A 23,657-nucleotide genomic window follows, 5' to 3' on the forward strand; every position below is an offset into this window, starting at 1 on the left:
GGAGAATAAATATTGCTAAAATGTCTATGCTGCCCAGAGCAATCTACACACTGAATGCAATCCCTATCAAAGTAACATCAACATTTTTCACAGAGCTGGAACAAATAATCCTAAAATTTGTATGGAACCAGAAAAGACCCCAAATAGCCAGAGGAATGCTGAAAAAGAAAAACCAAAGCTGGGGGTGTCACAATGCCAGACTTCAAGCTCTATTACAAAGCTATAATCATCAAGACAGTATGGTACTGGCACAAAAACAGACACAAAGATCAATGGAACAGAATAGAGAACCCAGAAATGGACCCTCAACTCTATGGTCAACTGATCTTCAAAGAAGCAGGAAAGAAGATCCAATGGAAAAAAGATAATCTCTTCAACAAATGGTGTCAGGAAAATTGGACAGCCACATGTAGAAGAGTGAAACTAGACCATTTTCTTACACCATATACAAAGATAAACTCAAAATGGATGAAAGACCTAAATGTGAGACAGGAATCCATCAAAATCCTAGAGGAGAACACAGGCAGCAACCTCTTCAACCTCGGTCACAGCAAATTCTTATTAGACACGTCTCCAAAAGCAAGGGAAACAAAAGCAAAAAATGGACTATTGGGACTTCATCAAGATAAAAAGCTTCTGCACAGCAAAGGAAATAATCAACAAAACTAAAAGGCAACCTACAGAATGGGGGAAGATATTTGCAAATGACGTATCAGATAAAGGGCTAGTATCCAAGATCTATAATGAATTTATCAAACTCAACTCCCAAAAAAACAAATAATCCAGTCAAGAAATGGGCAGAAAACATAAACAGACATTTGTCCAAAGAAGACATACAAATGGCCAACAGACACATGAAAAAGTGCTCCACATCACTCGGCATCAGGAAAATACAAATCAAAACCACAAGAGATACCAGCTCACACCAGTCAGAATGGCTAAAATTAACAACTCAGGAAACAGCAAATGTTGGTGAGGATGTGGAGAAAGGGGAACTCTCTTACACTGTTGGTAGGAATGCAAGCTGGTATAGCCACTCTGGAAAACAGTATGGAGGTTCCTCAAGAAGTTAAAAATAGAGCTACCCTATGACCCAGCAATTGCACTACTAGGTATTTACCCCAAAAATACAAATGTAGTGATCAAAAGGGGCACCTGCACCCCAATGTTCATAGCAGCACTGTTCATAATAGCCAAACTGTGGAAAGAGCCAAGATATCCATTGACAGATAAATGGATAAAGAAGATATGATATATATACACACACACACACACACATAATGGAATATTACACAACCATCAGAAAGGATGAATACTTACCATTTACATCAACATAGATGGAACTGGAGGGATTATGCTGAACAAATAAGTCAATCAGAGAAAGATAATTGTCATATGCTTTCACTCATAGGTGGAATATAAGAAATAATGTAGAGGATCATAGGGGAAGGGAGGGAAAACTGAATGGGAAGAAATCAGAGAGGGAGACAAACCATGAAAGATTCTTAACTATAGGAAACAAACAGGGTTGCTGGAGGGGAGGTGGGTGGGGAGAATGGGGTACCTGGATAATGGGCATTAAGGAGGGCATGTGATGTGATGAGCACTGGATGTTATATGCAACTGATGAATTACTGAATCTATATTTGAAACCAATAATTTACTATATGTTGGCTAATTGAATTTAAATAAATAAATAGTATGATAACATTGTTGAGAAGAACTTCTTAAATGCCTAAATATTAAAGAGAGAGATATGTCATATTTATGAGTTGGAAGACTCAATTCGTTAAGATGTTCGTTCTCTTCAAAGTGATCTACAGAGTCAATATGATCCCAATCAAAATCTCAACAGGTTTTGTAGAAATTAGCAGGCTGATTCTAAGATATAAAGACTTAGAACAGCCAAAATAATGTTGGTAAAAAGGAGTACCAGATTGGAAGATTTACACTACCCGATTTCAAGGCTTACTATAAAAGTACAAAACAGTTTGATATTGGTGCAAAGACAGACAAAGAGATCAGTGGAACAGAATAGGGAGTCCAGGAATTGGGTGTGTGTGTGTGTGTGTGTGTGTGTGTGTGTGTGTGTGTGTAAAATGTGATCAGTTGATTTTCAACAGAGATACACAGGTAATTCAGAGGGGGAATTCATTTCAACAAATCATGCTGGAACTATTGAATATCCATATTGAAATAACAATGTACTTTGACCCCTGCCTCACACCACACACAAAAATTTATTTAAGATGGATCTTAGACCAGGGTGGTTGGGTGGCTCAGTTGGTTAAGCGTCTGCCTCCAGCTCAGGTCATGATCCCAGAGTCCTGGGATGGAGTCCCATGTCAGGCTCCCTGCTCAGTGGGGAGTCTGCTTCTCCCCCTTCTCCTGCTCCTTCTCTTTCTGTCTCTCTCAAATAAATAAATAAAATCTCTAGGAAAAAAAAAAAAGATGGATCTTAGACCTAAAAGTAAAAGCCAAAATTATAAGTCTCCTAGAAGAAAACAAAGGGGGATATCTTCATTACTTTGGGGTAGGCAACAATTTCCTAGAATCCAGAAAGTAGTAACCATAAAAGACTGATAAACTGGAAATCATCAAATTTAAAACAATTCTGTTCAAAGAACACCATTAAGAAAATTGAAAAGGCAAGCCACAGGCTGGGAGAAATACACAATACAAATATCTGACAGAGGTCTTACATCCAGAATATATAATGTATTTCTACAAGTCAAAAATAAAAAGACAAACCCAATTTTTCAATGGACAAAAGAATTTAACAGACATTTCACAAAAGATGATACACAAATCCCCAATGAGCACATAGAAAGGTGCTCAAAATCATTAGTAATTATGGAAATGCCAATTAAAACCAGAGTGACATGCCCCTTGACCCCCATTATCAGCTAAAATCTAAAAGACTGACAATATTAAATGCTGGCAAGGAGATGAAGCAACTGGAATTTTCTTAGTGTTAGTAGGACTTTAAAATGGTACAACTACTTGGATAAGACCTTAGCAGTTTTTTAATAAGACTGAACATATATAACTAGCATATGATCTGCCAACTCCTAGCAATTTACCCAACAGAAATGAAAGTATAGGTCATTGGTGAGCTGAGAGGGATGTTGTTGGTATGATTGAGATGAAATCCAAACTGGAGTGGGTGGAGGTGTGAGTGGGAGGTGAGGAAGTGAAGAAAGAGCAGTAGCTGGGCGGGGAGCTGGGTGGGTGCAGGTTGGGGCTGAGGATTTTTTGTTTGTTGTAAAACAGCCTTAAGCATGTCAGGCATATCCATCACACCAAAAACCAGTACAAAATTCAAACAGTATTGCTTAACCAAACAGATTACAGGAAAATAAGATCTTCTTGAAATATCTGGAGAAGCTGGAGGAGATCATTTTGTCTAGAAGCAGTCTGTTAAATAAAAAAGTTTGAAATGGCTATATCTGACTACATGAACTTTTGAAAATATGTCAAATGAAAAAAAACAATTAAAATGCAAACAGACCAGGAGAGAGATTTGCATCAACTCTAACAAAAGGTTAATATTGTTATTACTAAGAGAAAGTCCTTATAACTGACTTTTTAAAAGGTCTCCTGGATAAATGGGAAAAGAATAAAGCTACAATTCAAAGAACTACAGCCAGTGGAAAAATATATGAAATATTGCTTAATTGTTCTAATGATAATGTTCTAATGATAAATATTAAAATACTGAATTTTCATTCTGCTATTAGTTTAGCAAAACAAAGTTTTAAACTAACATAACTAATGTTAGCAGGATGTCATTTATAGATGGATGGACAAAGAAGGTGATATATATTTATATGCCATTTATATATTACAAATGGGCATAATTATTTTCAAAGTCATTTTGGCACAATGCGTCAATAGTCATTAAAATATTCACATTCTAACTTTGTTATTTAGAGCAACAACATTGCATTTTAGATGGCCTATAGATAAAGATGTTCCTTGTAGGGTTGGTTATAATAACAAAAGAAAAAAAAGTAATTTAAACGTCCACATAGAAAGGAAATGATCAGCACCCTGGTTAAAAGCTCAGGGCCTGGGCAGAACCAGTTCTACCACTCCAGCCCTTCATCTGAAAAAAAAAAGAGCTGCTACCCTGAAGTTGCAAGAAACAAATCAGATAAACATGGAAAGTTGACTATAATATAAACTGTACATGTTAGATGTTATTATTTCTTTTACTTAACAAAATACCACTTAGCCATAAGAAGCTAAAAGTATGAAACAAAACTTAAACTATCTAGCAAAATGTATATACTAAGTAGGGGGAAAATTCCAATTATAAACATTATATTGGCATTACAATTCTAACAGCCCACCTATCTCTAATAAATTATATGTGATGTGCAGGGAGCCCAGAGGTATTTTCGCATCTTCCTATAACCTTGTAATATTATTTTCATATATGAAAATAAATTCACAAAGCAGGATACACCCTCTATCAGACCACAAGTTCTGATTTTAAACAAAGTGAAGTGAAGGCAATCTGTCTGGGCTGCCAGATCCCTTCCTTTCTGTCAGCCTGGCCAGCAGGGCAGGCACTTCTCAGTGTTGAATTTATTGTGCTCCTTTGGGTGGCATCTCCAGATTCTATCTGAAAGGCTCCATCTTTTCAAGCTTTCTAACTGAATGAATGGGCACCATCAACTGTGTCTCTATTGTCCCCACCTTTATAGATTCTGTCTCTAATCTTACTCCACAAGCAGGGACGAAGGAACTGTAGGAGATGGGCCACGCTCTGCCTTCTTCAACCTTCACAGACAAGAAAAGCTGTATTTTCCAGGTCTGGTGTTGCCTGGAAGCTTCTTTCCTATTATTCAAAAGCCCTTCAGTCTGTGCCTAATCCACATGATTAAGAAGGGCTTTGCTGTTTAATTGCTTCATGCTCCCTATGTGTGGGTTATGTTCATTCAACACCAGTTTTTAGTAGTACTAGTCCCCAATTCAAACTCAGCTACTGTTTGTGGAAGAGATTTTTCTATTAACTTTTTCAATATAAGTAGCTAATGGTAGTTGCAACTAAAACCTGCTTACTACAAACTTGAATTATAGCAAGCAAAAACAGTGATGCCATTCAACTTGGCAGCTGCATGGTAATCAAGTCCACAAACATTTTACTTAGATATATTTTGAGCATCTACTGTGTGCCAGGTGTCATGCTAAGTACTGCAAACATAAATTCCCATGGTTGAAAAAGAACTTACAGATCACATGTTCCAACCATCCAAAAAGTTCTTGGATCTGATTTACAATATCTCCATCAAGACTAAAGTTCCTATAGTGAATCTGTGAACTCACAGATTCCCAAGGTAGTCCATCCCACTTTTAGCCAGCTCTGAGAGTTAGCAAGTTCTCCCCTGGGTTAATTCATAATTCACAATCATCAATTATGCTGAGGGATTATAATCAGCTATCACCTCTTGCTAAGAACATCAATTACTCCTGTCCTTTATACTGGCATCCAAGTGTCCTAGTTATCTCTCTCCCTGTGACTCAGCAAACATTGCAGATGTTTTTAAGACCAGGAAGTTGGCAATTACCAAACAGGTGTTCTGTACTCTGGCACCCCATAGAAATAAGTAGCTCCCTGGTTAGTTAAAATGGTGTCTAGGGGCTAGATTTTAGACATGTAGCTGGCATTCAGCCCAATGCACTTAGGAGACCAACAGGAGTAAATTAATCTCTTAGCCTCTTGGATGATGAGCCACAAATTCCATAAAAGGCCCAACTTCCAGCCCCTAGCCCTGAAGATTAATGGCTTTTCACCCTAAGTATAAGTGCTTACTACTCTTGAGGCAGATACATCCTCAGAGGGAATTCTGACCAAAAGTTATTACCCCACTCTGGTTATGAGGAAATGCTTTGCCCAAGAAGCAGAAGTTAATAGGGGTGGAGAGGCTTGATGACTGACATAAATGGCCTCAAAGAAAGCTCTCATTTAAATTGTAAAACTTAAATAATTCTTCTAGTAGACAATGAAGCAATGTGTTCAAATTTTTTATGGGAAGTGGCTCTGAATTTAGAGTTCTCTGTCCACTCAAACTATCAAGCAATGTGAAGGAACCAAAAGACACTGCGGGCCATGCATGTAGAAACTCAGAAGGTTAACTGCCCATGTACCCACCATGAAAAGGTTACCTGAGAGACTACTTTGGCAAAATAAAAGAGGAATTCAAGAAAGGGAAAGAAATGGGGTACAAGAGGGGCGCCTGGGTGGCTCAGTTGGTTAAGCGACTGCCTTCGGCTCAGGTCATGATCCTGGAGTCCCGGGATCGAGTCCCGCATCGGGCTCCCTGCTCGGCAGGGAGTCTGCTTCTCCCTCTGACCTTCCTCCTTCTCATGCTCTCTGTCTCTCATTCTCTCTCTCTCAAATAAATAAATAAAATCTTTAAAAAAAAAAAGAAATGGGGTACAAGAAAGGATCACTAAATATGACCCAGAAGATGTACCAAGAGGCTTGACAATTTGAAGAGCCTTCCATCAGCAATGAAATTCTAGAGCCGGGAGACTGGATTGCTGTATCTATAGTCCATTCACACTTCAAGAGAGCCCTTCTTGAATAACTCAAAACTCTCTAAAAATATTTCTCTCCATTAAGCTTAAATTAAGTCCTTAATTTATTTTGTCTCCTTCCACAGTGACCAATTCACTTCAGCATCAATAAAGCATTCCATGCAAGACAAAGATACCCACTTTCACCACTTTTATTCAACATACTACTGAAAATCCATAGCAATCAGACAAGAAAAAGAAATAAGATGCATCCATATTGGTACAGAAGTTAAACTGTCACTATTTGTAGATGACATGATACTATTCATACAAAATCCTAAAGACTCCACCAAGAAACTACTAAAAGTAATAAATGAACTCAGTAAAGTTGTAGAATACAAAATTAATACCCAGAAATTGGCAGCATTTCTATACACTAATAATGAAGTAGTAGAAAGAGAAATTAAGAAAATAGCACCATTTACAATTGCATCAAAAAGAATAAAATATTTAGGAATAAACTTAACCAAAGAGGTGAAAGACCTATACTCTGAAAACTATAAAACACTGATGAAAGAAATTGAAGATGACACAAACAATTGGACAGTCCATGCTCATGGATTAGAATTGTTGAAATTTCCATATTACCCGAAGCAATCTACAAATTCAATGCAAAATATCAAAATATCAATAGCATTTTTCACAAAACTAGAACAAACAACACGAAAATTTGTATGGAACCACAAAAGATCCCAAATAGCCAAAGCAATCTTGAGAAAGAAAATAAAGCTGGAGGGTGCCTTGGGTGGCTCAGTAGGTTCAGCATCTGCCTTTGGCTCAGGTCATGATCTCAGGGTCCTGGGATCAAGCCCCACGTCAGGTTCCCTGCTCAGCAAAGAGTCTGCTTCTCCCTCTCCCCCTGCCCCTCCCCCCACTGTGCTCTCTCCCTCTCTCTCAAATAAATAAATAAAATCTTTAAAAAGAAGAGAAAAGAGGGGCGCCTGGGTGGCTCAGTCATTAAGCGCCTGCCTTCGGCTCAGGTCATGATCCCAGGGTCCTGGGATCGAGCCCCACATCGGGCTCCCTGCTCCGCGGGAAGCCTGCTTCTCCCTCTCCCACTCCCCCTGCTTGTGTTCTCTCTCTCGCTGTGTCTCTCTCTGTCAAATAAATAAATAAAATATTTTTTTAAAAAAAGAGAAAAGAAAGGTGGAGGTATCACAATTCCAAATTTCAAGATATACTACAAAGCTATAGTAACCAAAACAGTATGGCACTAGAACCAGAATAGACACATAGATCAAGAGAACAGAATAGAGAGCTCAGAAATAAAGCCATGATTATATAGCCAATTACTCTATGACAAAGGAGGCAAGAATATACAATGGAGAAAAGATAGTCTCTTCAACAAAAGGTGTTGGAAAAACTGGACAGCTACATGTAAAAGAATGAAAATGGACCACTTTTTAACACGATACACAAAAATAAACTCAAAATGGATGAAAGACTTAAATGTGAGATCTGAAATCATAAAAATCCTAGAACACAGGCAGTAATTTCTCTGACATTGGCCATAGCAACATTTTTCTAGATATGTCTTCTAAGGCAAGGGAAATAAAGGACAATAAACAATTGGGACTGTATCAAAATAAAAAGCTTTTGCACAGCAAAGGAAACCAAGAAAACAAAAAGGCAACCAACTGAGTGGGAGAAGATATTTGCAAATGATATATCCAATAAGGAGTTAATATCTAAAATATATAAAGAACTTATACAACTCAACACCAAAAAGGCAAACAATCCAATTAAAAAATTGGCAGAGAACCTGAATAGACCTTTTTCCAAAGACAGCATACAGATAGCCAACAGACACATGAAAAGATGCTCAACATCACTAATCATCAGGGAAATGCAAATCAAAACCACAATGGGACATCACTTCATACCTGTCACAATGGCTAAAATCAAAAATACAAGAAATAAGGTGAGGATGTGGAGAAAAAAGATCCCTCATGCACTGTGGGAATGTAAATTGGTACAGCCACTGTGGAAAATGGTATGGAGGTTCCTCAAAAATTAAAAAAAGAACTACCATATGGTCCAATAATTCCACTATTTGGTATTTACCCAAAGAAAATGAAAACACTAATTTGAAAAGATATAAGCACACCTATGTTTATTGAGGCATTATTTACAATAGCCAAGGTATGGAAGCAACCTATTCACTGACAGATGAATGGATAAGGAAGATGTAGACACACACACACACACACACACAGGAGTATTATTCAGCCATAAAAAAAGGATGAAATCTTGCCATTTGAGACAACATGGATGGACCTAGAATGTATTATGCTAAGTGAACAAAGTCAGACTGTAAAAGAAAATACCATATGATTTCCCTCATAGGTGGAATCTAAGAAGAAAGAGAGAGAGAGAGAGAGAGAGAGAGAGAAACTACAAGAAATGAATAAACAAACAAAAAGCAAAATTAGACTCATAAATACAGAGAACAAACTGATGATTGCCAGAGGGGAGGGGGGAGGTATGCTGGGCAAAATGGGTAAAAGGAAGTGAGAAATAATACAGGCTTCCAGTGATGGAATGAATAAGTCACAGGAATAAAAGACACAGCATAAAGACTATCGTCAGTGATACCGTTATAGCATTGTATGGTGACAGGTGGTAGCTATACTTGCGGGGAGCACAGCATAATGTATAAACTTGTTGAATCACTATGTTGTACACCTGAAACTAATGTAACATTGTGTGTCAACTATACTCAAATTTTAAAAGTTAAAAAAAATCACAATATTGTTCCAAGGGGACTGACACAAGCAATGCCCAGTCCCAGGCCTGGCAGTTTCCCAAGTGGTCCATCTCTGATCATCTGGTAGGGGATTTCCTACGTCAAGAAAGAGAGACCTGCTGAACGCGAAGTTCTTGAGTCTGTGGTAACTAATTTTCTGAGCCAGAAGTCAGAATGTGAGATCTTACTGTCAAATCAAAATATACTTAGCTGAACAAAATAGACAGAATATTCAAACCAGACTGTTCTTGAAAATTCAGGATCTATGGCTATCATTGTCGCGAGATGCATGGGGGACAGGGACAACAAGGAAGGCCTAAAAAGCTGAGGTCCTCACCAGTGAGCACTCTGATCGTGAGCTTTTCACGTGAACCTCTTATTGTGCTTCTCTTTGAGAAGTCCTCCCAGCGACTGGCAGGTCCTCTCTCCTGGGCAGGGTAAAGACACTCGACACTCGGTGCTCTCACAGGCTTTATGACTGGGCACTCCTCTAAATCTATAGTCTTTAGGGATTTGTTTAATGATTATGACAGTCTGTGTGGGGTTAAAGGATGGGGAGACAGAGAAAATGAAAGTGTCTGATAACTCAGCCCTTCTCTCTAGTATTTAACTCAGGCCTGACACTGTGTATCCCACTTAGCAAACAAGTTCTCTAGCTAGAAGGCTGCTGGACAGCTTGTTTTCTTTACTCTAGCATGCCCTCAGGAACGGCAGGGTGGGGTGCGATCTTACCTTCACCTTAAGCCACTCATCAAAGTACTTCTTCTTACCTCTTAGAATATTCTACCTCAGAATTCTGAAAGATAGGATTTTCCATCGCATTACATTTCCACAGTATTTTAGTGTTTCTTACAGATCGAGGCCCCTAACAACCATAGAGCTAAATGGTCTACTCCTCAATGCATTTTGATCACAGGCTCTAGGAATACTATTACTTCAGGAATGTATACTCAGAAGGTGGACATCTGGGCCTACCCTTATCTCCAAGGCTCCTGCAAATGAGCCATTGGTCTTGGCCACCAGAATGTCCCAGTGGCAGCTGAGAGGCAAAGATAAGACCTGGCAAGTCCTCCTTTCCCTCTAGAGTTTGTGTCAGTCAGTGAACTCTGTCACAAGAGAGAGATAAGGGCTGGGTAAGCTCACTTCCCACAGAGATTGTTTCATACCCGGTAGACACGTGCCCCAAATCCAGAGAAGCAGTAGGCATTTGGCAAATATTTACCTAGCTACATGGCAACAGGGCCGTACTAGCTAGAATTCTATTTAACATCAAGGACACACCCTGCACACCATTCTCTCCATACACATAAAAAAGGCTACATCCTTTCCTGTGGCTATCTTTCCAAGTGTTAAAATCCATGTGAATGTTGGACACTTTTAATTCCCAAATCATCCTGTTATCCAGGATTTGAACACCCAATGGGGAAAATACTAGGTTTGCTTTCATGTGTGAAGTGAATGGCTGTCACTGAGCCTCGAAGTTCAGACTCATCCTTGCATTCTCAGAAATGAGAATCACAAGCCCTGCAGACTTTTCTAGTTCTGCTGCTGATCTTCCACGGATAAATGAAGGAAACCAAGTATTTTGTGCTTAAGGAAATCCACAACAAACACAACAGAGGACCCAGAACATAACCTTCCCATACTCTCCATCACTTGCTAAGGGAAAAACTTAACCAATGCCTTCAGAGGCCGACCTAACTAAGTCACCTTCTCCTCAAAATATGTAACTGTTGACTTCATGCTGTCAAGATAATAGCAAGTTATCAGAAAGGCTTGGTTGAAGGGTGGAGCACATATAAAGAACACAAGAGGAAGACTTTAGTCATTAAAAACCCACATAGCAAGACAGACATTTGTCTCTGTATACATAACATTATCAGATTACCATATGCCACTGCTCTTAAGTATGAGGACCTAATATAAGGTAAACATTATGCACAGGGTAAGTCTTTTTATTAACTACCACTTGCATGGTGCCATCTTGTGGTGAATCCCTTTAGCAACTTGAAAGAAACAAGTCCAACTTTATAGAATTATCAAATTTTGAAGTAATATACAAAATTAAAATGTATAAAATTATAAATTTATAAAGTACAGTATTTAGACTAGTTTTGACTAGTTTAAGAACAGCTTGAGCTTCCACTTCCTAATTAGAAAAGAAAAAAAGAGTCCTTGATACATTATCCATTGGATTTAAAAGTTAAAGAATACCGATTGAGATTTCCCCAACCCAGTATCAACAATCATAAAGGAAGGAATCTGACTGCTTCACAGAAAAATATATTTTTAAATTATAATTACCTTTGTTTGAGAAAAAAATGTCATGCAGGGATTCAAGCTTTAGACTATGTTGTACTATCTCAGGTCCAAATGGTTTAAAAGGTAAGGGAATTTTTCCAGATGGTCACTGATAGATTGGTTTCAAACAACCTGAAAGGAACTCAAGGTCTGGGCACATGGACTCTGGATTTTTCTATTTACTTTTTTTAATCTTGAGAAAAGGTTAACCAGTGTTGGGGTCTCCCTGAAATTCACGTCAAGGGTGCAGGGCATCCTGTGCACTTATGAAAACCACGCAATTGAATGTGTACCTGCAAAACCGGAACTGAAACAAAGCTTTCCTCACTTCTAGTCCCATGGTCTTCGCTATAGATCTGAGTGCTCGGTGTAGTGAACCCACACTGGCTAGGAGTGGTATGAAGTTGGACGTTTTAGGTGGTTATGAGATCAGAGTGACAGACCTGTGGTTGGAGAGTCAAGGGGAGACACCTGAGCAATATGCCCAGACCTGTCAAGCTGGGGACTGGAGATGGCTCAGGTCACATTCAGGACTCTTTTGTTGCCCGACCAACCTTATAGTAAACAGACCCCGAAATTCACCAACCTGTCAAACACACCAGCCCCTAAAAGCTTCCCAAATCCTTCTCTTCATGGTGATACCACTGTGCCAAATTCACAGAAAGTGCTCAGTGGACACTCTTGCCCAGTTGACTGCTGATACATCTCATCACAGTGAACATCATAAGAACCCAATGCCTGGAACATAATGGCCACTAAATACCTGATTGTACTTTCAAAAAAATGTAAATCAGAATTCTCTCTTGCTCAAACTCTTGAGTTCTTTTGTTCAGATTCAGATTAACCAAACATTTACTGAATGCCCACTGGTATGTTCCAGGCAGAGTCACAGATATCTCCACTTGTAGCTATGTGTATACAGCCAGCCCTTTTATCCTTTTATCCTTCGGTAAACATGTATCTTTATGTTGGGAAGTCACTCCACCGGAAGAAATAAGCAGTGAAGGACAAGAGGTTTCACAATTAGCTTACAGGGAATGGAGCGATGAGGGCGTGACTGAAAATTATTTTTCTGGGTCAGGAGGGCATCTGAGTTCAGCTCTCAGAAAGCCAGGTGCCGGGCATAGCATAAAGAAGAGACAGAGAGGGGCGCCTGGGTGGCTCAGTCGGTTAAGCATCTGCCTTCGGCTCAGGTCATGATCCAGGGGTCCTGGGATTGAGCCCCGCATCGGGCTCCTAGCTCGGCGGGAAGCCTGCTTCTCCTTCTCCCACTCCCCCTGCTTGTGTTCCTGCTCTCACTGTCTCTCTCCCTGTGTCAAATAAATAAATAAAATCTTTAAAGAAAAAAAAAAAAGAAGAGACAGAGCCATAAATGATGCCATCAGTTAGAGAGAGACAGAAGAAGGATGTGGTCAGAGAAAAAGGGAAAGATGAAAAGCGATGTGGTTGGAAGTTTGCCGTCAGGTTCTGAGGAAAGAAGGATCATCAAAGGAGGCCCAATGGCAGAAATTATTCTGGGGAGAATCTTCAAGTGGATCAAAGCGTGTTGACAGGAGGTAAACTAGATGAATGAGTCTGAGAATTTTGTTATCTCCCCAGTTTCCTGCCCACTGACATTTCATGGAGGGGAGAAATCAAGGGTCTAAAATGAGAAACATTTGGGGCACCTGGGTGGCTCAGTCAGTTAAGTGTCTGCCTTTGGCTCAGGTCATGATCTCAGGGTCCTGGGATAGAACCCCACATGGGGCTCCTTGCTCAGTGGGGAGCCTGCTTCTCCCTCTCCCTCTACCTGCTGCTCCCCCTGTTTGTGCTTTCTCTCTGTCAAATAAATAAATAAAAATCTTTAAATAAAATAAAATGAGAAACATTCATTTTTGTTGATCTTCACAGCCCACCGAAAAATGTTAGAAGGGAAAGAAAATTAACACAAATGATTAAGGGAATTGAGGGTATGGTGGTGACAAAGTATGGATTTGGGGTGTCCATTTTCTTCTTGTTCCATTACTAGAGTACTCCAGGGACATGTTTGTGATGCACCAACTTGGAAGGAAGGGGAGAGGTCCCAGAAGATAGGGCACAGATGGAAGGAGAAACGCCTAGGGCATAATTAGACAGTGGGAGGCAGGTTGGAGAAGAGAAAACAGTCTTGGGAGAAGCAATGGAAATAGTTGCAAGGCTCCAGAGAGAAGCTGAAAGTAGCACTTAGAAGTCATCGTTGAAGAGGCAGGGGACAGCCGTGCACAGAACAGGTGAGGAGGTGAGGGGTGATGGGGTGTAAAGTGGTGGGGAGGGGGGTGTAGAAGTGGTGGGGAGGGATGGGGAAAGGAGGTGGGGAGGGCAGACAGGTACAGAGCTTACAGTGGGAGGGCACCATCACACCCTTGAGTGAAACCTGCTGTTCTGAGAAGACCAATTCAGTTGCTGCCCACTCCAAAGGCCCCTGCCTCCACCTTTGTCATCAGGCCAATGATTAAATCACAAACTCAGTTTCAGGTAAGGGCAACTGCAGCTAAAACTCATGATATACTATAAGGGAAGACATATAAGGACTCTGCTCCCTATTCTCCCACCTGCATCTCCCAAAGAGAATGTCCATTATCCTGGAGCCATCTTGAATAACAAACTCCAAGGGAAGAGAAAGAGAAAAACAGAAGCAATGCAAAAGTTTTGCTAAGAGCAGAATTTTCCATGAGGCAATAGCCACTACGTTCTCTGCTGTTCACAGCCCATTATGTATAACACATTGCCTGATGATCTGGTGGCAGGGAAGCCCCTTGGGATGGAGGGATGGCTCTCCCTAGTCTGTTCAAGGCCACTGGGTGTAAGCAGCCTGTGGGAAGCAACCTCTCTGTGGCCTGCCTCCATGCTTCCTGCCTCCATGCTTCCTCCACCCAACTCTCCAACTCCACCCTGAATGAAACACACATCTCCTGTTGCAGATGGGAATAGATAATAAAAATGAATGTTTCTCATTTTATTTTGAATATTCAACATCCACAAGCACATCCACACAGTGGGTTTCAAGAAGCTTGCACCTCTGGCACTCAAAGAGATCCGGAAATTTGCCATGAAGGAGATGGGAATGCCAGATGTGTGCATTGACACCAGGCTCAACAAAACTGTCTGGGCCAAAGGAATAAGGAATATTCTATACCATATCTGTGTGCAGTTGTTCAGAAAATGTAATGAGAATAAAGATTCACCAAACAAGCTCTATACGTTGGTTACCTATGTAGCTATCAGCACTTTCAAAAGCCTACAGAGAGTTAATGTGAAGGAGAACTACCAGCTGATTGTCAAATAAAAAGGTATAAAACTGCAAAAGAAAGAAAGGAAAGGAAGGAGGAAAGGAAAGGGAGAAAGGAAAGAAAGGAAAGGAAAGGAAAGGAAAGAAAAGGAAAGGAAAGGAAAGGAGGGAAGGAAGGAAGGAAGGAAGAAAGAAGAGTATAGAGAGAGAACCTGAATAGACATTTCTCCAAAGCAGATATCCAGATGGTCAACCGATACATGAAAAGATGCTGAACATCACAAATAATCAGGGAAATGCAAATCAAAACCACAATGAGACATCACCTCACACCTGTCAGAATGGCTAAAATCAGAAAGACAAGAAATAACAAGTGCTGACAAGGATGTGGAGAAAATGGAACCCTGGTGCACTGTTGGTGGGAACGCAAACTATTGCAGCCACTGTGGAAAACAGTATGGCAGTTCCTCAAAAACTTAAAAATAGAAATACCGTATGATCCAGTAACTCTACTATTGGGTATTTACCCAAAGAAAATGAAAACACTAATTTGAAAAGATATATGCACCCCTATGTTTATTGCAGCATTATTTACAATAGCCAAGATATGGAAGCAACCTAAATGTTCACCAATAAATGAATGAAGATGTGGTGTACATATATATATATACACACATATATATTCACATATATAAAATGGAATATCTCTCAGCCACGAAAAGGGACGAAATCTTGCCATTTGCGATATGGATGGATCTAGAGGATATTATGCTAAGTGAAATAAGTCAGAAAGACAAATGCCATATTATCTCCTCATATGTGGAATCTAAAAAAAAAAAACAAATAATAAACAAACAAATAGCAGAATCAGACCCATAAATACAGAGAACAAACTGATGGTTGCCAAAGGAAAGGGGGTGGGGAGGATGGGTAAAATGTATGAAGGGGAATGGGAGATACAGGCTTCCAGTGATGGAATGAATAGGTCACGGAGATAAAAAGTACAGCTTAAGGAATATAGTCAATGGTACTGTAATAGCCTCGTATGGTGGTACATGGTAGCTACACTTATGGTGAGCACAGCATAATGTATAGGGATGTTGAATCACTATTTTGTATACTTGAAACTAATGTAACATTGTGTATCAACTATACTTAAATAAAAACTTTTTAAAGAAATAGCCATATAAATATCTTTGCATTTTCTGCAAAACTATTTAGGTATAAAGGCGTAAAGACATTCTCCATGACACAAATTTCACAATATAAAATCCCAAAACATAATGTATCTCTCCTAGTAGATCAGTATGGGTGGTTTTGAATAAAGATAACATTTTGGTGGTTCACCACCAAGGCTACATATGAGAATCACCTGGGGCAGCTTGAACAGTTTTTGGTGCTCTGTCTTTACACTGTACCAATTAAGTCAGAATCCCGGTACATGGGACTCAGGCACTGATGATTTTTAATAAGTACTCCAAGGTATTGTTGTGTACACCTAGGACTGAGAATCCCTCCTATAGTTTATCATTTTACCTCTCTAAAAATATCTTGACTTCTAAGAAATTCAAAGTTAAATTCCTTATAATACTTGCCCAAGATTTTTCATATTGTTCATATCTCATCCTCCATGGTTTATAATTTCTATTTGTCTTTTTAATTATCATTAAACATGCCTTATAAAAGTCACCTCAAATCATTTTTGGAAGCAAGTAGAGAACAAGCTCTCATTTTTTAGGAAGGTCATCCATGGAAATCCTTCTAAAACCTATTTGTTTTTTTGATGCTACGGGTTCTTTGGATAACTGGTTCCATAAATTTAGTCTCTGGTGGGGCGCCTGGGTGGCCCAGTCGTTAAGCGTCTGCCTTCGGCTCAGGTCATGATCCCAGAGTCCTGGGATCGAGCCCCGCATCGGGCTCCCTATTCAGCGGGAAGCCTGCTTCTCCCTCTCCCACTCCCCCTGCTTGTGTTCCCTCTCTGGCTGTGTCTCTCTCTAATAAATAAATAAAATCTTTTAAAAATAAATAAATAAGTAAAATTTAGTCTCTGGTGTGCAAAGTCATGTTAACTTTTAGGTGTTCAAAAACTAATTTCCTTTGAGCTTTCAATGATGGGCCCTAGTTCTAAACTTCCAGGATTTAGTAAGTAAGTTCTGCATCAGTTTTCTATTGCTATGTAAAAAATATCCACAAATTAATGGTTTAAAACAACACACAGTTGTTTCAGCTCACAGTTTCTGGAGGTCAGAAGCACGAGCTTATCTGATTTCTCCGCTCAGGGACTCACCAGGCTGAAATCTAGGTGTTGGTTTGTCTGTGTTCACAAATGGAAGCTTGACTGAAGAAGGATCAGCTTCCAGGTGGTTGCTGGGGCTCCTGGATGAAGGCAGCTTGCATCTTCAAACAGCAGGACAGATAAAAATCCTGCCGGTTTGAGTAAGAGTACTTGAGGAAAGAGCTTACCTGAATTGCACACATAGCCCCCCAGATGTCAACGTTTCTCTGCTTCGTGTGTGGGGGTATTTGTGTGTTTCTAGTATCCTTTGTGAAGGCATCCCTGCATTTAGTAATGAATGCATCGGGCTATTGCCTAGGAGGACACCCTACAATGGTGTCTGATTCTGTTAATGAGTGGTATCTGACAGCTCAGAGTTTACAAGTATAATTTAGACTACCTGCCCCAAATTCATCATTTTAATTTCCCCACCCCCTTATTTCATATATTAGTCTGCTAGGGCGGCCATAACAAAATACCACAGACTGGGGGGCTTAAACAATAGAAAGTAATCTTTTTCCAGTTCCAGAGGCTGGAAATCTGAGATTAAGGTGTTGGAGGGTTTGGTTTCTTCTGAGGCCTCTCCGGTTTGCAGATATTCTTCTTCTCACTTGTTCTCAGTTGGTTTTTCTTCTGTGTGTGTGTCCACATTTCCTCTTTTTATAAGGACACCAGTTAGATTAGATCAGGGCTCACCCTAACCACCTCATTTTAACTTAATGACCTCTTTAAAAAGCCCCATCTCCAAATTCAATCCCATTCTGATGTACTAGGGGTTAGTCAACATGTGAATTTGGGAAAGGACACAATTCAGTCCATAACACTTCACTGCCCATGCAGAGGCAACTGAAACATTCTTGGATCGATCTCCATCGACTGTATATGTCATTAGCTAGAAGAGCTTACTAATTGTCTAAGCCTTTTATTCCTGCCCTCGAGGAGCTTGTGATACAATCAAACACCAGAGACAACTAGGAAAAAATACAGTGAAGTAGGGAATTAGCTGCTGGTTTGGACAAAGTGGACTGTAGTTTTCTAGAAGTTCAAAGAAAGACATGGATTGAGGGCACCGGTGGCTGTAGCAGGTCAGGAGGAGCTCAGGAGCAGGCCTGGTTTGTAGACACTGGCAGCAAGCCTGAGGTTTAACTAGTTGTGCTAAACTCTAGCAGTACCTTAGAATTATCTGGGGGATCAAGCTGGGTCCTTCACTTAAAAAACAAAACAATGGGGTGCCTGGGTGGCTGAGTCACTTAAGCATCTGACTCTTGATTTCGGCTCAGGGCATGGTCTCGGGGTTGTGAGATTGAGCCCCACATAAGGCTCCATGCTCAGTGGGGAGTATGCTTGAGATTCTCTCTCCCTCTCCTTGTGCCCCTCTCCCCACCCCCACCCCCTGCTCACACACTCTTTCTCTAAAATAAATAAATAAATCTTAAAAGAAAAAAAAAAAAAGGCAAAAACAACCCATCTAACCTACGATTAGAATGCATAGCCAGGCTGCGAACTGCTGGTTTGAATGGGTAGATGAGATACAAGAGGGCACCGCAGGTGAGGAGGAGGAGAATACGAGCAAGAGCATGAAAGCAAAAACCTGGGATATCTGAAGGACAAGACCCACCCGCCTGGAGGGGTGGATGTGTTGGGAGTAGTGGAATGTAAGTTTGCATTGGCCAGAGTGAAATTCCTGGAGGGTCTATGGAACCCGTGTACAGACCGAAAGGCGGGAGGAATGCAGACACCAAGTTAGCAAGCTCAGCTATTTGGGTATTGCAGCAAAATGGGTGTAAGAGAACGAGGGCTTTGACAAGCAGTGGCACAAACCCAGAAATGCAGACATGGGTTTAAGGCTGGGAAGGACAGATTAGTAGGACTACCTAAGGGGATAAGTCGGTAAGAGATATAAATATGGGAGATTAAGGTTAAGAAAATATGAGTTATAGGGCGCCTGGGTGGCTCAGTTGGTTAAGCGACTGCCTTCGGCTCAGGTCATGATCCTGGAGTCCCGGGATCGAGTCCCGCATCGGGCTCCCTGCTCGGCAGGGAGTCTGCTTCTCCCTCTGACCCTCCTCCCTCTCATGCTCTCTGTATCTCATTCTCTCTGTCTCAAATAAATAAATAAAATCTTTAAAAAAAAAAAAAAAAAAAAGAAAATATGAGTTATAAATGATTTCAAGGTTTCGAGGCTGATGGTCTGGGCATATACTATTAACAAAAAGTAAATGCATAAGAGAAATTGCTGTGGAGTAAAGAGCAGAAATTTGGCTAAGTCCTGAGCTTCCCTCTAGGAGATGTTAAATCAGAGATAACATCTTATTTATTCACACTTGGCTTGACAACTCTTAAATTTAACAACCGCTCCACACACTGTGGTTGACTAGAGTTAAATGAGGTAAAATTGGAACATCAAAGTAGACATCAGGTATGAAACCGCACATGACAGAGAAGAGAAATGAACAGAGAAGAGATAAGAACTCAGGCTTTGATACAGCGGAGGCCTTGGAGCGCTGTCCCCGATCTCCAATAAGGATTGCTAAGAATCTCGAGCAGTGTCTCCACGCGGCACCTTTTCTCTTCCCCATCTCCTGCCCATGTGGAATGAATGGGCCTCTGCTGTTTTGTCACCCAGGACTCCGTTCCTTTGTTGGTTCCTCTTTTCTCTTGGGGAACTTCCCTTCCCCCAAGTGCACGCAGTCTTGCTGGGCCTGTCAATCAAAGTGCTCTGCCCCACCCTGGCTAGGGTTTCCAACCACTACCTACTTGTTAGGCCTTGTGCCTTACATTAAACCTCTCCTCTTCCCTGAGAGCTTCCCAGACCACTGTACCTACCATCCCCCTCCTCCGCTGAATTTCTAGAGAACTATGCTTCACATTGTTCAAACTAGCAGTGATTTCCCCTTGACCTCAGCTGGGCCCATCAGACCCTCTCCTGGGATTCTGGGTCGTGAGCAGACTAAGAGCAGTAGAGAACCCACATTCTCTTTGGTGACCAAGTCCTGGTGACACTCTCCCCTGGATCTCTGAAATTGCCTGGGTCCCTGTTTATTGAGCTTTGCTGTTAAGTCTCTGAGGTCCCTCAAATCCTTCCAGTTCATCCTTTTTCCTAGAGTTAATCAGAACTAGTTTCCGTTGCTTGCACTAAAGCTTCTTTACTGATTGACCACATTCCTTCCCTTTATTCAAATTGTGTCACAGCTTTATTTTGCATTCCAAATCCAGAAGTGAGTGTACCGTATCCTAGGATCTTTATCTCTCCTTTTCTTTCTTTCTTTTTTTTTTTTTTAAAGTAAGTTCTATGCCCAGTGTGGGGCTTGAAATCATAACCCTGAGATCAAGAGTCACATGCTCTAACAACGGAGACAGCCAGGCGCCCCTGTCTCTTCTTTTCTAAAGCTGCTCACCCCAGGGATTCTCATTTCCTTTTCAAACAACAGATAGTGATGCGCAGCAGCCTTGCACCTTTTCACTTCTCATACCTACTAACATGGGAAGAGGTCCCCATGATCCTTTTGCCCTGGACCATATTTTAAAGTCGTCTGTTTAAAATGTTGTGTCTTTTCCTACTCCATCTATTTCTCCAACCCTAAATTCCCTTGCAGTCAAGGTCAGATGCCACTGAAGAGTATTTGAGATTATGCCTCTCCATCCCTTCTTTCCCGCATCCCTACCCAATGTCCTCTTTCTTTGGGTGACCACTTTATTTTAAAAACTAAGAACAATGATGCTCTCAGCATCCTCGACGCATGCACAGGAGGCTCTGCTTCTCTTGTATATGAGAGAAACAGGCTGTGGAAGTTTGGGCTTCCAGTGAGTCTAGAGATAAATGCCTTTTACCATCCTGACAACAAACACTCTTTTATTTTTTTTTTTTTTAAAGATTTTATTTATTTATTTGCGAGAGAGAGAATGAGAGACAGAGAGCATGATAGGGAGGAGGGTCAGAGGGAGAAGCAGACTCCCTGCCCAGCAGGGAGCCCGATGCGGGACTCGATCCTGGGACTCCAGGATCATGACCTGAGCCGAAGGCAGTCGCTTAACCAACTGAGCCACCCAGGCGCCCAACAAACACTCTTTTAAAAGCGATGTTACTTGGCATCGATGCAACACTTCTCACCTACAAAGCAATTTGTAGACACTGAAGGGTAAGCTGTCAGTTCTTCCCACAAGAATAAATGCATAGGGGCGCCTGGGTGGCTCAGATGGTTAAGCGTCTGCATTCGGCTCAGGTCATGATCCCAGAGTCCTGGGATCAAGCCCCGCATCCGGCTCCCTGCTTGGCAGGGAACCTGCTTCTCCCTCTCTCTCTCTCTACTGTTCCCTCTCGCTCTATCAAATAAATAAATAAAATCTTTAAAAAAAAAAGAATAAATGCATAATCCTGGGTATATAGTCCTGTCCAGTTCCTCAGACCCCAACAATGGGGCCCCACATATAAATTGTGGGTGCACAAGATGACTTCTTGGGAGGAAGAAGGGGACAAAGGTGGGTGAATGGAAAGAGGAAGAAAGAAAAGAAGACCTACAATTTATCTAGTTAATATTGTGAGTCTGGCATGATGGTTTGGAGAAAAACCGCCAGTGTTCTGGCCTGGCTCCTGTTTATCCTACTTCATGACCCGCTGAGAAGTTTCCACGGAGGTTATTTCCAGTCACCTCTCAAGCCTGTATTTTATCTTTTGATGAGTCTTCCTTCGTGTCCCTGGCACACGTCCTTATTCCCCCTTCAAGACCTACCTAGCACACCAAAGCAAATCAACTTTAACATTTGTGAGCGCATGTGTCCACATATGTGTACATACATAACCTCTGTGCTCTTTCTTGCCTCATTACCCGCCACCCACCCCACTCCCTTCTTATTTGGGGCTGGGAACTGGGAAGGAAGGTAAATAATGAACTATGCCTGTTACCCCAATGTCTTGCAATGATGTGACCGGAAAGAACTCAATGAGATTAAGGATGGGCTTACTTCTTAAGAAATCATCCCATCAAAAGAAAGACGAGCCTCCACCTGCTCAGAGAAATTGTTGGCTGAACTGAGCAGTTAGACACCCTGTGAACTGCAAATAAATGCAGGGCATGAAGGCAGGAGCCAAAGCCTTTCAATGCTTTGCACACAGGTCTTCCAAAAAGACCACTGTATATCACAGTTTAGGCACCCACATAGTATCCTCTTGTGTCCTGATTCTCCAATCACAACCAGGAAAGTACAATTCCGTCAACAAGCCCCATCTCCCTTCTCAAATACCATTCTATTATGTGTATGAAGCTGTGTGGCATTAAAGAAAACAGATATGCAGCAAACCATATTTAGGACTGATCATTTTATGAATAGGTAGTTGTATAATGGGCATAATGGGAGGATTTTTTTTTAACTACAAAGTCCTGTTCTCATAAACTCAATAAATTACATTAAACTTTCAATTATAAAATTTCACTTTCCACATCTTATAAAATGAACTATAAATCAAGGCACATCTTCACTTACTATTTGGCTGTTAACACATATGTGTATCCATATATCTTTTCTTGGACATTCTCAAAGTGTGTGTGTCCCTATTTTACCACTGGACTGTAAACCTCCTCAAGGTCAGGGACTATCTCCTCCTACCAGTCCAGGGGAATCAAAAAAAAGGGAAATCAGAGAAAAGAAATATAGTAACCTAAATCTCAGAAACAAGTGAAAATTCTAAAATACTGCACTGGTCCTGATGCTTATTCCCAGCAGCCACAGATGCATTATGCTTATACGCTGAAGTGGAGAAAGGCAAGAAAAAAGTGCCCAGTATGAACACATAAGCTTTCAGTTTTTTAGGTGTGTTGCTGCTTTCCTTAAAATGTAATGAAAGTTGAGCAATCTATTCAATCACAATCTACTTAGAACAAGAATACAAGGGCACAACACCCAGCCATGCAGCATCACTACTGCTTTAGTAAACGGGATCCCATTAAGCCAAAAGCTTAACTGAGGGCACACAATAAAAATACACACATGGAGCCATGAGTACCGAACTACAGAACCAAGACAAAGCAGAGGGCGCTCATCAAGTCCAGAGCACAGTGCACATGCTCTCTGGCAGGGCTGTCTCCCTGCCTGCCAGGAAGAATGGCTGGCCTCCTGGAATTTCTTCGTGGAACTACAATAAACCAATTTGACTGATTTAAGTGAGCAGTGACAGGTATGGTGGGAGAATCATTAATTCTTGAAACAGAACAATGAGGTCTGTCCTAGAAGTACTAAGGCGATTCCAAGTCTTATTTTGTATGCTTCCAATTTTTTTCCTTTACTTAGAATCTAGTTTGTGAAAATAGGAGCCACTTCTATCAGTGGCCTCCACTAGGATTTTTTGAGAATGCTATATATATTTTACTTGTAGGGGAAAGTTAAAAGGGCCACAGATTAATTAAAGACTGGATAAACCTGCACAGACTTCAGGTTATTCTGTGATTTTTGTAATAAAACATAGGGTGAATATGGGTTTGAATCATAGGTCTATAACTTACTGC

Source organism: Neomonachus schauinslandi, chromosome 5, assembly GCF_002201575.2.
Source record: "Neomonachus schauinslandi chromosome 5, ASM220157v2, whole genome shotgun sequence".
Lineage (NCBI taxonomy): Eukaryota > Metazoa > Chordata > Mammalia > Carnivora > Phocidae > Neomonachus > Neomonachus schauinslandi.